The sequence below is a fragment of the Carassius auratus genome, unplaced genomic scaffold (genome assembly GCF_003368295.1).
Source record: "Carassius auratus strain Wakin unplaced genomic scaffold, ASM336829v1 scaf_tig00046173, whole genome shotgun sequence".
Classification (NCBI taxonomy): domain Eukaryota; kingdom Metazoa; phylum Chordata; class Actinopteri; order Cypriniformes; family Cyprinidae; genus Carassius; species Carassius auratus.
The window spans coordinates 1-12,500 of NW_020526963.1; the positions used below are offsets into that span (position 1 = coordinate 1).

General features: G+C 34.9%; 6 non-coding genes and 1 pseudogene across 6 annotated transcripts; all 7 read left to right on the top strand.

The window, feature by feature from the left end:
* The first annotated feature begins 388 nt into the window (after window positions 1-388).
* LOC113088397 (uncharacterized) lies at window positions 389-504 on the top strand (annotated as a pseudogene).
* A 918-nt stretch (window positions 505-1,422) lies between these two features.
* On the top strand, window positions 1,423-1,541 carry LOC113088386 (5S ribosomal RNA). Its single transcript, XR_003285970.1, has one exon. It is a non-coding gene; the product is annotated as a 5S ribosomal RNA (ribosomal RNA).
* Window positions 1,542-2,202: 661 nt separating this feature from the next.
* LOC113088366 (5S ribosomal RNA) lies at window positions 2,203-2,321 on the top strand. The gene has a single exon (XR_003285952.1). It is a non-coding gene; the product is annotated as a 5S ribosomal RNA (ribosomal RNA).
* Window positions 2,322-2,688: 367 nt separating this feature from the next.
* Window positions 2,689-2,807, top strand: LOC113088355 (5S ribosomal RNA). The gene has a single exon (XR_003285941.1). It is a non-coding gene; the product is annotated as a 5S ribosomal RNA (ribosomal RNA).
* Window positions 2,808-11,023: 8,216 nt separating this feature from the next.
* Window positions 11,024-11,142, top strand: LOC113088373 (5S ribosomal RNA). The gene has a single exon (XR_003285958.1). It is a non-coding gene; the product is annotated as a 5S ribosomal RNA (ribosomal RNA).
* Window positions 11,143-11,515: 373 nt separating this feature from the next.
* Window positions 11,516-11,634, top strand: LOC113088375 (5S ribosomal RNA). Its single transcript, XR_003285960.1, has one exon. It is a non-coding gene; the product is annotated as a 5S ribosomal RNA (ribosomal RNA).
* Window positions 11,635-12,003: 369 nt separating this feature from the next.
* Window positions 12,004-12,122, top strand: LOC113088369 (5S ribosomal RNA). Its single transcript, XR_003285954.1, has one exon. It is a non-coding gene; the product is annotated as a 5S ribosomal RNA (ribosomal RNA).
* Window positions 12,123-12,500: the final 378 nt, after the last annotated feature.

Here is a 12,500-nt window from a genome sequence, read left to right on the forward strand (position 1 = left end):
GGAGACTGCCTGGGAATACCAGGTGCTGTAAGCTTTTTGGAACTTTTTCACTTAGTATATAAATAATTTTGCCAAAAATAGAGTCAATGCCCGATCTCTGAATATTAGCAGGTTTGGGCCTGGTTAGTACATGGTTTGGAGACTGCCTGGGAATACCAGGTGCTTTAAACTTTTTGGAAATTTTCACGATTTATATAATAATCTTGCAAAAAAAAAATCAATGCCCGATTCTGAATCTTAGCAGGTTTAGGTCTGGTTAGTACTTGGATGAGAGACTGCCTAGGAATACCAGGTGCTTTAAGCTTTTGGGTTTTCTTTCCTACTTATATAATGTACTGGTGATTAGATGGGCTGGTCTTTAAATAGCCCTCTCTTTGCAGCAGTCTTCGCTTACGCCATACCACCTGGCTATGACGATCTCGTCTGCTCTCGGAAGCTAAGCAGGTTTGGGCCTGGTTAGTACTTGGATGGGAGACCGCCTGGGAATACCAGGTGCTGTAAGCTTTTTGGAAACTTTTTCACTTAGTATATAATAATTTTGCCAAAAAATAGAGTCAATGCCCGATCTCTGAATATTAGCAGGTTTGGGCCTGGTTAGTACATGGATGGAGACTGCCTGGGAATACCAGGTGCTTTAAACTTTTTGGAAATTTCACGATTTATATAATAATCTTGCAAAAAAAAAAATAAGAGTCAATGCCCGATCTCTGAATCTTAGCAGGTTTAGCTGGTTAGTACTTGGATGAGAGACTGCCTAGGAATACCAGGTGCTTTAAGCTTTTTTGAAACTTTTCACTTTGTAATATAATTTAGCCAAAAAATAGAGTCAATGCCCGATCTCTGAATATTAGCAGGTTTGGGCCTGGTTAGTACATGGATGGGAGACTGCCTGGGAATACCAGGTGCTTTAAACTTTTTGGAAATTTTCACGATTTATATAATAATCTTGCAAAAAAAAAAAAAAAAAAAAAAATGAGTCAATGCCCGATCTCTGAATCTTACCAGGTTTAGGTCTGGTTAGTACTTGGATGAGAGACTGCCTAGGAATACCAGGTGCTTTAAGCTTTTTTGAAACTTTTCACTTTGTATATAATAATTTTGCCAAAAAATAGAGTCAATGCCCGATCTCTGAATATTAGCAGGTTTGGGCCTGGTTAGTACATGGATGGAGACTGCCTGGGAATACCAGGTGCTTTAAACTTTTTGGAAAATTTCACGATTTATATAATAATCTTGCAAAAAAAAAAAAAAGTCAATGCCCGATCTGAATCTTAGCAGGTTTAGGTCTGGTTAGTACTTGGATGAGAGACTGCCTAGGAATACCAGGTGCTTTAAGCTTTTGGGTTTTCTTTCCTACTTATATAATATACTGGTGATTAGATGGGCTGGTCTTTAAATAGCCCTCTCTTTGCAGCAGTCTTCGCTTACGGCCATACCAACCTGGCTATGCCCGATCTCGTCTGCTCTCGGAAGCTAAGCAGGTTTGGGCCTGGTTAGTACTTGGATGGGAGACGGCCTGGGAATACCAGGTGCTGTAAGCTTTTTGGAAACTTTTCACTTAGTATATAATAATTTTTGCCAAAAAATAGAGTCAATGCCCGATCTCTGAATATTAGCAGGTTTGGGCCTGGTTAGTACATGGTTTGGAGACTGCCGGGGATACCAGGTGCTTTAAACTTTTTGGAAAATTTCACGATTTATATAATAATCTTGCAAAAAAAAAAAAAAAAAAAAAAAAAGAGTCAATGCCCGATCTCTGAATCTTACCAGGTTTAGGTCTGGTTAGTACTTGGATGAGAGACTGCCTAGGAATACCAGGTGCTTTAAGATTTTTTTGAAACTTTTCACTTTGTATATAATAATTTTGCCAAAAAATAGAGTCAATGCCCGATCTCTGAATATTAGCAGGTTTGGGCCTGGTTAGTACATGGTTTGGAGACTGCCTGGGAATACCAGGTGCTTTAAACTTTTTGGAAAATTTCACGATTTATATAATAATCTTGCAAAAAAAAAAAAAAAAAAAAAAATGAGTCAATGCCCGATCTCTGAATCTTAGCAGGTTTGGTCTGGTTAGTACTTGGATGAGAGACTGCCTAGGAATACCAGGTGCTTTAAGCTTTTGGGTTTTCTTTCCTACTTATATAATGTACTGGCGATTAGATGGGATGGTCTTTAAATAGCCCTCTCTTTGCAGCAGTCTTCGCTTACAGCCATACCAACCTGGCTATGCCCGATCTCGTCTGCTCTCGGAAGCTAAGCAGGTTTGGGCCTGGTTAGTACTTGGATGGGAGACCGCCTGGGAATACCAGGTGCTGTAAGCTTTTTGGAAACTTTTCACTTAGTATATAATAATTTTGCCAAAAAATAGAGTCAATGCCCGATCTCTGAATATTAGCAGGTTTGGGCCTGGTTAGTACATGGTTTGGAGACTGCCTGGGAATACCAGGTGCTTTAAACTTTTTGGAAAATTTCACGATTTATATAATAATCTTGCAAAAAAAAAAAAAAAAAAAAAGTAAATGCCCGATATCTGAATCTTAGCAGGTTTAGGTCTGGTTAGTACTTGGATGAGAGACTGCCTAGGAATACCAGGTGCTTTAAGCTTTTGGGTTTTCTTTCCTACTTATATAATGTACTGGTGATTAGATGGGCTGGTCTTTAAATAGCCCTCTCTTTGCAGCAGTCTTCGCTTACGGCCATACCAACCTGGCTATGCCCGATCTCGTCTGCTCTCGGAAGCTAAGCAGGTTTGGGCCTGGTTAGTACTTGGATGGGAGACCGCCTGGGAATACCAGGTGCTGTAAGCTTTTTGGAAACTTTTCACTTAATATATAATTATTTTGCCAAAAAATAGAGTCAATGCCCGATCTCTGAATATTAGCAGGTTTGGGCCTGGTTAGTACATGGTTTGGAGACTGCCTGGGAATACCAGGTGCTTTAAACTTTTTGGAAAATTTCACGATTTATATAATAATCTTGCAAAAAAAAAAAAAAAAAAAAAAAAAGAGTCAATGCCCGATCTCTGAATCTTACCAGGTTTAGTTCTGGTTAGTACTTGGATGAGAGACTGCCTAGGAATACCAGGTGCTTTAAGCTTTTTTGAAACTTTTCACTTTGTATATAATAATTTAGCCAAAAAATAGAGTCAATGCCCGATCTCTGAATATTAGCAGGTTTGGGCCTGGTTAGTACATGGTTTGGAGACTGCCTGGGAATACCAGGTGCTTTAAACTTTTTGGAAAATTTCACGATTTATATAATAATCTTGAAAAAAAAAAAAAAAAAAAAAAAAAGTCAATGCCCGATATCTGAATCTTAGCAGGTTTAGGTCTGGTTAGTACTTGGATGAGAGACTGCCTAGGAATACCAGGTGCTTTAAGCTTTTGGGTTTTCTTTCCTACTTATATAATGTACTGGTGATTAGATGGGCTGGTCTTTAAATAGCCCTCTCTTTGCAGCAGTCTTCGCTTACGGCCAGACCAACCTGACGGCGCTAGAGAGTCTGACAGGAAGTACTGTGCTGCAGTTGGAGAGAAAGGCTCTCCCACATTTTTTTTCATTTGTTTTGTTTTTGTTTAATATCAAGTTAAAAAGTTTGAAGTATTTTGTTTTTGTTAACGTTGTTTTAACCCCGGGCAGTTTTAAACTGTCTGGGGTTTGAGCTATTTTATTTTGTTTGTTTGTGTTTTTTTTTTTTTGTTTTTTTTTTTTGTGGCTAAGCTATTTAACAAGGATGGAAACAATGGCTAATGGATCAGATCTGGACAAGGTTTTTGAGGAAAAGAACAATGATTTTTGAAGGAGACACTACTTTGGAAAAACGGATTATGAAAAACGATGGAAAGGATTACAATGAAACATGGGCAACTGTTGTATCAAGAAGGAAAAGAAATGGAGCTGAAATGGAGAAAGGCCGCACTGAACAGCAACCAACTACACAAGGTAAAGAAAAGTTTGATACAAAAGGAGAAAAGAGACAAGAAGAATGTCGGAGAAATGAAATGATAAATAGATTAAAAGACAAAATGAAATATCAGAGGGAATACAAGAAAGAAACAACACTGACAATGACTGTGGAAAATCCAGAAAAACTAACTGCCATCATGATAATTAAAGCTATTGAGGACATTACTGGAAAAGGTAAACTATATGGACTAAGGAAAAAAAATGACTTCGAGTATGAGCTTACATTGGAGAATCAACTAGACTGTGACAATTTATTGAATGGACTACTATTGAATGGACAAATGTGTAAAATAAGCAAACTTTGTGAAATGGAGAGGGTCGTTTCTTTTTTACGTTTGCCAAATTATATCAATGACAAGGATGTACTACAAAAACTGCAAAGCTGGGGAGTTACACCGATACTGCCGTTGAGAAGGAGGTATTACCCAGGGACAATGGTGGCAGATGGGACAAGATTTATTCGAGTCAAATTCCCTAAGGACGTGGTGTCCCCTTCCATATAACACCAGTTTTGAAACAGAGGAAGGAATACAGTTCTTCAGAGTCATTCATGATCAGCAAGTAAAAATATGCAGAATATGTTCAAGTGCTGAACAAGAAAAGAAAGACTGCCCTCTACTAACATGCAGAGAATGCCTGGAGCAGGGGCATTATGCGCGGGACTGTACAGCCCTGCGGTGCCAAGGCTGCAGAAAGGCATTGCCAACATGCGCATGTGAAACGGATGAAGAGGAACATGAGGAAATGGAAATGGAGATGCATAATGAAGTGGAGCATTTGGAGGAGGCTGATAAAGAAAATACATCACAAAAAACAAGTGGATTAACAAAGGATGTACTGAGCAGTGAAGGAGAGGAAGAAGAAGAGGAAGAAGAAGAAGAGGAAACAAGTGAGAATGAGCAGAATGGGGAAGAAAAAGTGATGACTGGACTACAACAATCTGTGAAAAATGTGGAGCAGGATGCAATGGTAAATAAAGAAGATAATAATGGAACAAAGGATAGTACAATCCCGGAAGAGGTAAGCGACATTGGGGAGAGAAAAAAAAGTTTTTTGAGCAGGGGGACTAAAGGGAAAACAACAGGACAAATAAACATTGAAAAGGTCTTGGAAAGACAAAGAATAAGACGAGAATCTAAAGAAAAAAAGAAGAAGAAAGTAGAGATAATTGCTTTAAAAGATGTTGATTTGAGAGAGACTGAACAAAAGTGATGTGGGTTTTGTTTTGCATTTATATTTTTCTTTTTTGTTTATGAGTCAGTTGAAACTAGTGTCAATCAATGCAAGAGGATTGTCAACTAGGACTAAATTTGAAAATGTACTCTATTTAACAAAGAAGAGTGATATAATATGTATACAAGAAACTGGATGGAATGAAGACATTGTTAATGGTTTTAAGAAAATATGGGATGGAGAATTTTTTTACAATAATGACCCAAACAGGAAAAAAGGAGTAGCAATTTTAATTAGAAGGGGAGTGACAGAAAAAGCAACAGAAATGTTCACAGATAATGTAGGAAGATTGTTAGTAGTTAAAGTCAAAAGCAAAGAAGAAGAATTAACGATATGTACAATTCATGCACCAAATGACCGTTTAGAAAGAGTCATCTTTTTTAAAAATTTAAATGTTTTAATGGATGGTTATACAAAAGGAATTTTAATTGGGGATTTTAATACTATTTTGGAAAGAATTGATGTGGAGGATTATATGGTATATAGATCAGATGTGGGGAGAACTGAATTAAAGAAAATGATGGAAAAACACAAATTTTTAGATATATGGCGGGAAAGAAACAGAGTAAAAAGAGAATATTCCAGAAGGCAAATTGTGAACACAGTATTAAAGCAAAGTAGACTTGATTTGGTTTTATGTAACAGACAGCTAGAACTATTTATATCAAAAGTATTTTATAAAAGGTTCAGTGAAAGTGATCATGATTTTTTAAATGTAATAATTGATTTTAGTGGAGTAGAGAGAGGTCCAGGGGTGTGGGTTTTAAATGCTGAACTTTTAAAAAACGAGTCTTACAAAATGGAAATAGAAAATGTCATAATAAATAGTATAAACAATATTCTATATGATGAAGAAAAAAGTTTGTGGTGGGATAATTTAAAAAAAGTTATGAAAAAAATATCCATTGAATATTCAAAAAGATTGCAAAAGACAAAGAAAAGTAAAGAAAGATTTTTAAATAAGGAATGGGAAGAAGAAATGAAAAAGATGTCTGAAGGAAAGATGGATGTGACAAAAATAGTGTTTTTAGAAGAACAATTTAAGAAAATAGAGGAGGAAAAGTGCAGGGGAGCTAAAATTAGAAGCAGAGCGAAAAATACAGTAGAGGGAGAAAGAAGTACAAAATTCTTTTTTGAGTTTGAGAAATCAAGAAAACATGCAGAATTGATCAAAAGTATATTAAAAGATGGGAAAGTTGTGAAGGAAAAACAAGGTATTTTAAAAGAAGTGAAGGATTTTTATACTACCTTATTTAAAAAAGATAATATAAATGTGAAAGATGAAGAATATTTATTGAATCAAATTCAAGTTCAAGTAAATGAAGAAGATAAAAGAATGTGTGATAAGGATATAAATGAAGAGGAAATTGAAGAGGTTATAGACCAGTTGAAGAATGGGAAAAGTCCAGGACTAGATGGCTTAACATCTGAGTTTTACAAAGTTTTTAAACATGTTTTAATACCTATTCTGCACAATTTATTTGCTGATACTTTTAAGCAGAAAAAAATGAGTGAAAGCATGAAGACAGGAATGATAAAAATTATCTATAAGAATAAAGGAGATAAAGATCATCTTAAAAATTACAGACCGTTGAGTATGCTAAATACTGACTATAAGATTTTGGCTAAGATCATGGCAAACAGACTGAAAAAAGTGATTCCAAACATCATAACAACAAATCAGGCATATGGTGTCTTAAATAGAGATATATCAGACATAGTAACAAATATTAGAGACTTAATGTGGTATATGAAAGAAAAAGGTGAAGGAGGGTATTTAATTAGCATAGATTTGGAAAAGGCTTTCGACAGAGTAGAGCATAAATATTTGTTTGACTTAATTGAAAATTTGGATTTGGGAGGAATTTTATAACATGGATGAAATGTTTCTATACTGACATTTTAAGTTGTATTAAAGTAAATGGGTTTTTAACTGATTATATTGAAATTTCGAGGTCTATAAGGCAGGGCTGTCCTTTATCGGCATTACTTTATACTTTAGTTGCTGAACCATTAGGAATAGCAATTAATAAAGAAAACAAATACAAGGAATTTTAGTTGAAAATGGTGTAATGCAACAAAAAATTTTCCAATATGCAGATGACACGACTTTGGTTTTAAAGGATTTAAAGAGTATCGAAAAAGCAATGTTAATTTTTGAAAAATATTGTAGCGGAACAGGAGCTAAAGTCAATAAAGAAAAGACTGAGTATATGAGGATAGGGAAGGTGGATACTTTGGGAAGACAATGGGAATTTAAAGAGCAGAAGAACCAATTAAAGATTTTAGGAGTTATACTTGGGAAAGATGAAATGAAAACAAGAGACCTGATTTGGGAGGAGGTTATAGGCAAAATGGAAAAAAGACTTAACTTTTGGAAACAAAGAGAATTGTTTTTAAAAGGGAAAGTATTAGTTCTAAATTCTTTATTCCTGTCTAAGATGTGGGTATATTTTAAGTGTGGTTAGTCTGCCAGCATGGGCGTACAAAAGAATAAAACTTATATTTTAAAGTTTTTATGGGATGATAAGCCAGCAAAAATAGCATATGACACAATAATTGGGGAGGTGGAAAAGGGAGGTTTGAGACTCATAGATCAAATGGTAAGAATGAAGAGTATGAGAATAAAGACAGTAAAAAAGTTTTGGAATAATGATGATATGGTATGGAAAAAAATTATGAGTTTCTTTATAAATAAGTGTGGGAAAATGGGGGATGATTTTATGTGGATGAATTTTACAGATAATATGCTTGAGAAGATACCTGAATTTTATAAAGAAGTCTTAAGAGCATGGAAAGTTTTTAAAGGGAAGGTTCATGTGGAGTTTAAAGGAAGAGAGCAACTATTGAAACAGCCCCTTTTCTTAAACAAATTGATTTTAAGGAATAGTAATACAATTTTTTATAAGAAATGGTATTATGCAGGATTAAGACAAGTCAAAGACATTTTATATGAGGTAAAACCTGGGTTTTTACCTTTACAGGCAATTATAGACATATTAGAAGAGAATGAAGATATAGAAAATAGAAAGCTGATTAAGGAGCAATACATAAAATTAAAAGAAGCTGTGCCACTACAGTGGATTAAAAGCATTGACGATGAAGAAACAGGAAATGAGAAACCTGGAGTTTTTTTAAAAAGAAATGATGAACAGATTCCTTTCAATGGCTGTGTTCTTAAAATGTTTTATGTTTGTTTATGTGATCTTGTATTTTTAAGACCAAAAGCAACAGATTTTTGGGAAAGGTCTTTTTGTGAATTAGATGTAACAAAAATCTGGAAAAATGTAAAATGTAGGTTTAAAAGTCCCGCCCTATATAATTTGGATTTCTTGTTGAGACACAATGTTTTAATGACTGAAATGAAATTGGCAAAAATTGGAATAGCACAAGATGCAAAATGTAAATTATGTATGGAAAAAGATGAAGGAGTGTTACATTTGTGATGGTTAGTCTGCCAGTCTGCCAGTGATGGTTAGTCTGCCAGCATGGGCGTACAAAAGAATAAAAACTTATATTTTAAAGTTTTTATGGGATGATAAGCCAGCAAAAATAGCATATGACACAATAATTGGGGAGGTGGAAAAGGGAGGTTTGAGACTCATAGATCCAATGGTAAGAATGAAGAGTATGAGAATAAAGACAGTAAAAAAGTTTTGGAATAATGATGATATGGTATGGAAAAAAATTATGAGTTTCTTTATAAATAAGTGTGGGAAAATGGGGGATGATTTTATGTGGATGAATTTTACAGATAATATGCTTGAGAAGATACCTGAATTTTATAAAGAAGTCTTAAGAGCATGGAAAGTTTTTAAAGGGAAGGTTCATGTGGAGTTTAAAGGAAGAGAGCAACTATTGAAACAGCCCCTTTTCTTAAACAAATTGATTTTAAGGAATAGTAATACAATTTTTTATAAGAAATGGTATTATGCAGGATTAAGACAAGTCAAAGACATTTTATATGAGGTAAAACCTGGGTTTTTACCTTTACAGGCAATTATAGACATATTAGAAGAGAATGAAGATATAGAAAATAGAAAGCTGATTAAGGAGCAATACATAAAATTAAAAGAAGCTGTGCCACTACAGTGGATTAAAAGCATTGACGATGAAGAAACAGGAAATGAGAAACCTGGAGTTTTTTTAAAAAGAAATGATGAACAGATTCCTTTCAATGGCTGTGTTCTTAAAATGTTTTATGTTTGTTTATGTGATCTTGTATTTTTAAGACCAAAAGCAACAGATTTTTGGGAAAGGTCTTTTTGTGAATTAGATGTAACAAAAATCTGGAAAAATGTAAAATGTAGGTTTAAAAGTCCCGCCCTATATAATTTGGATTTCTTGTTGAGACACAATGTTTTAATGACTGAAATGAAATTGGCAAAAATTGGAATAGCACAAGATGCAAAATGTAAATTATGTATGGAAAAAGATGAAGGAGTGTTACATTTGTTTTTAAAATGTAAAAAATTAGACAATTTTATGAAGATGTTAAGGAAAATTGTGGGGGACTTTTTAAATGATCAGAATGATTGGTTAGAGAAATGGGAAACATTGATTTTATTTGGTTTTAATGGAACTGCACAAAATGTTTATGCATTAAATTTATGGTTAACAGTAGCAAGATATACGATTTGGAGAAGAAGGAATATAATGAAAATGAAAAACAAAGAACTTTCATTATGTAACTTATTTAAACAGTATCTGACTGCAGTGATGGAAGACATATACGACTATTTTAATATTAATGCACAAATGGATGTATTTGACAAATACATTGTAGAAAACAATCCATACATTATTAAAACATGGTCAGGTTTTAATGTGATTTTGCCTGAAAGATTTTAATTGTAATTTTGTTATTTTATTATTATTATTATTATTTTTATTTTTTTCTCCTTACTTATGTACTTTTTTTATTTCCTTATTTCTTTTTTTTTTTTTTTTTTTTATATATATATATATATATATATACACATTTTCTATTTCCGCATATGCTTCAAATGTAAGACTGTGAATGTATAAAAATTTTGTGTTTTTAATAAAAAAAAAAAAAAAAAAAAAAAAAAAAAAAAAAAAAATGCCCGATCTCGTCTGCTCTCGGAAGCTAAGCAGGTTTGGGCCTGGTTAGTACTTGGATGGGAGACCGCCTGGGAATACCAGGTGCTGTAAGCTTTTTGGAAACTTTTCACTTAGTATATAATAATTTTGCCAAAAAATAGAGTCAATGCCCGATCTCTGAATATTAGCAGGTTTGGGCCTGGTTAGTACATGGTTTGGAGACTGCCTGGGAATACCAGGTGCTTTAAACTTTTTGGAAAATTTCACGATTTATATAATAATCTTGCAAAAAAAAAAAAAAAAAATGAGTCAATGCCCGATCTCTGAATCTTACCAGGTTTAGGTCTGGTTAGTACTTGGATGAGAGACTGCCTAGGAATACCAGGTGCTTTAAGATTTTTTGAAACTTTTCACTTTGTATATAATAATTTTGCCAAAAAATAGAGTCAATGCCCGATCTCTGAATATTAGCAGGTTTGGGCCTGGTTAGTACATGGTTTGGAGACTGCCTGGGAATACCAGGTGCTTTAAACTTTTTGGAAAATTTCACGATTTATATAATAATCTTGCAAAAAAAAAAAAAAATGAGTCAATGCCCGATCTCTGAATCTTAGCAGGTTTGGTCTGGTTAGTACTTGGATGAGAGACTGCCTAGGAATACCAGGTGCTTTAAGCTTTTGGGTTTTCTTTCCTACTTATATAATGTACTGGCGATTAGATGGGATGGTCTTTAAATAGCCCTCTCTTTGCAGCAGTCTTCGCTTACGGCCATACCAACCTGGCTATGCCCGATCTCGTCTGCTCTCGGAAGCTAAGCAGGTTTGGGCCTGGTTAGTACTTGGATGGGAGACCGCTTGGGAATACCAGGTGCTGTAAGCTTTTTGGAAACTTTTCACTTAGTATATAATAATTTTGCCAAAAAATAGAGTCAATGCCCGATCTCTGAATATTAGCAGGTTTGGGCCTGGTTAGTACATGGTTTGGAGACTGCCTGGGAATACCAGGTGCTTTAAACTTTTTGGAAAATTTCACGATTTATATAATAATCTTGCAAAAAAAAAAAAAAAAAAAAAAAAAAAGTCAATGCCTGATATCTGAATCTTAGCAGGTTTAGGTCTGGTTAGTACTTGGATGAGAGACTGCCTAGGAATACCAGGTGCTTTAAGCTTTTGGGTTTTCTTTCCTACTTATATAATGTACTGGCGATTAGATGGGATGGTCTTTAAATAGCCCTCTCTTTGCAGCAGTCTTCGCTTACGGCCATACCAACCTGGCTATGCCCGATCTCGTCTGCTCTCGGAAGCTAAGCAGGTTTGGGCCTGGTTAGTACTTGGATGGGAGACCGTCTGGGAATACCAGGTGCTGTAAGCTTTTTGGAAACTTTTCACTTAGTATATAATAATTTTGCCAAAAAATAGAGTCAATGCCCGATCTCTGAATATTAGCAGGTTTGGGCCTGGTTAGTACATGGTTTGGAGACTGCCTGGGAATACCAGGTGCTTTAAACTTTTTGGAAAATTTCACGATTTATATAATAATCTTGCAAAAAAAAAAAAAAAAAAAAAAAGTCAATGCCCGATATCTGAATCTTAGCAGGTTTAGGTCTGGTTAGTACTTGGATGAGAGACTGCCTAGGAATACCAGGTGCTTTAAGCTTTTGGGTTTTCTTTCCTACTTATATAATGTACTGGCGATTAGATGGGATGGTCTTTAAATAGCCCTCTCTTTGCAGCAGTCTTCGCTTACAGCCATACCAACCTGGCTATGCCCGATCTCGTCTGCTCTCGGAAGCTAAGCAGGTTTGGGCCTGGTTAGTACTTGGATGGGAGACCGCCTGGGAATACCAGGTGCTGTAAGCTTTTTGGAAACTTTTCACTTAGTATATAATAATTTTGCCAAAAAATAGAGTCAATGCCCGATCTCTGAATATTAGCAGGTTTGGGCCTGGTTAGTACATGGTTTGGAGACTGCCTGGGAATACCAGGTGCTTTAAACTTTTTGGAAAATTTCACGATTTATATAATAATCTTGCAAAAAAAAAAAAAAAAAAAAAAAGTCAATGCCCGATATCTGAATCTTAGCAGGTTTAGTTCTGGTTAGTACTTGGATGAGAGACTGCCTAGGAATACCAGGTGCTTTAAGCTTTTTTGAAACTTTTCACTTTGTATATAATAATTTAGCCAAAAAATAGAGTCAATGCCCGATCTCTGAATATTAGCAGGTTTGGGCCTGGTTAG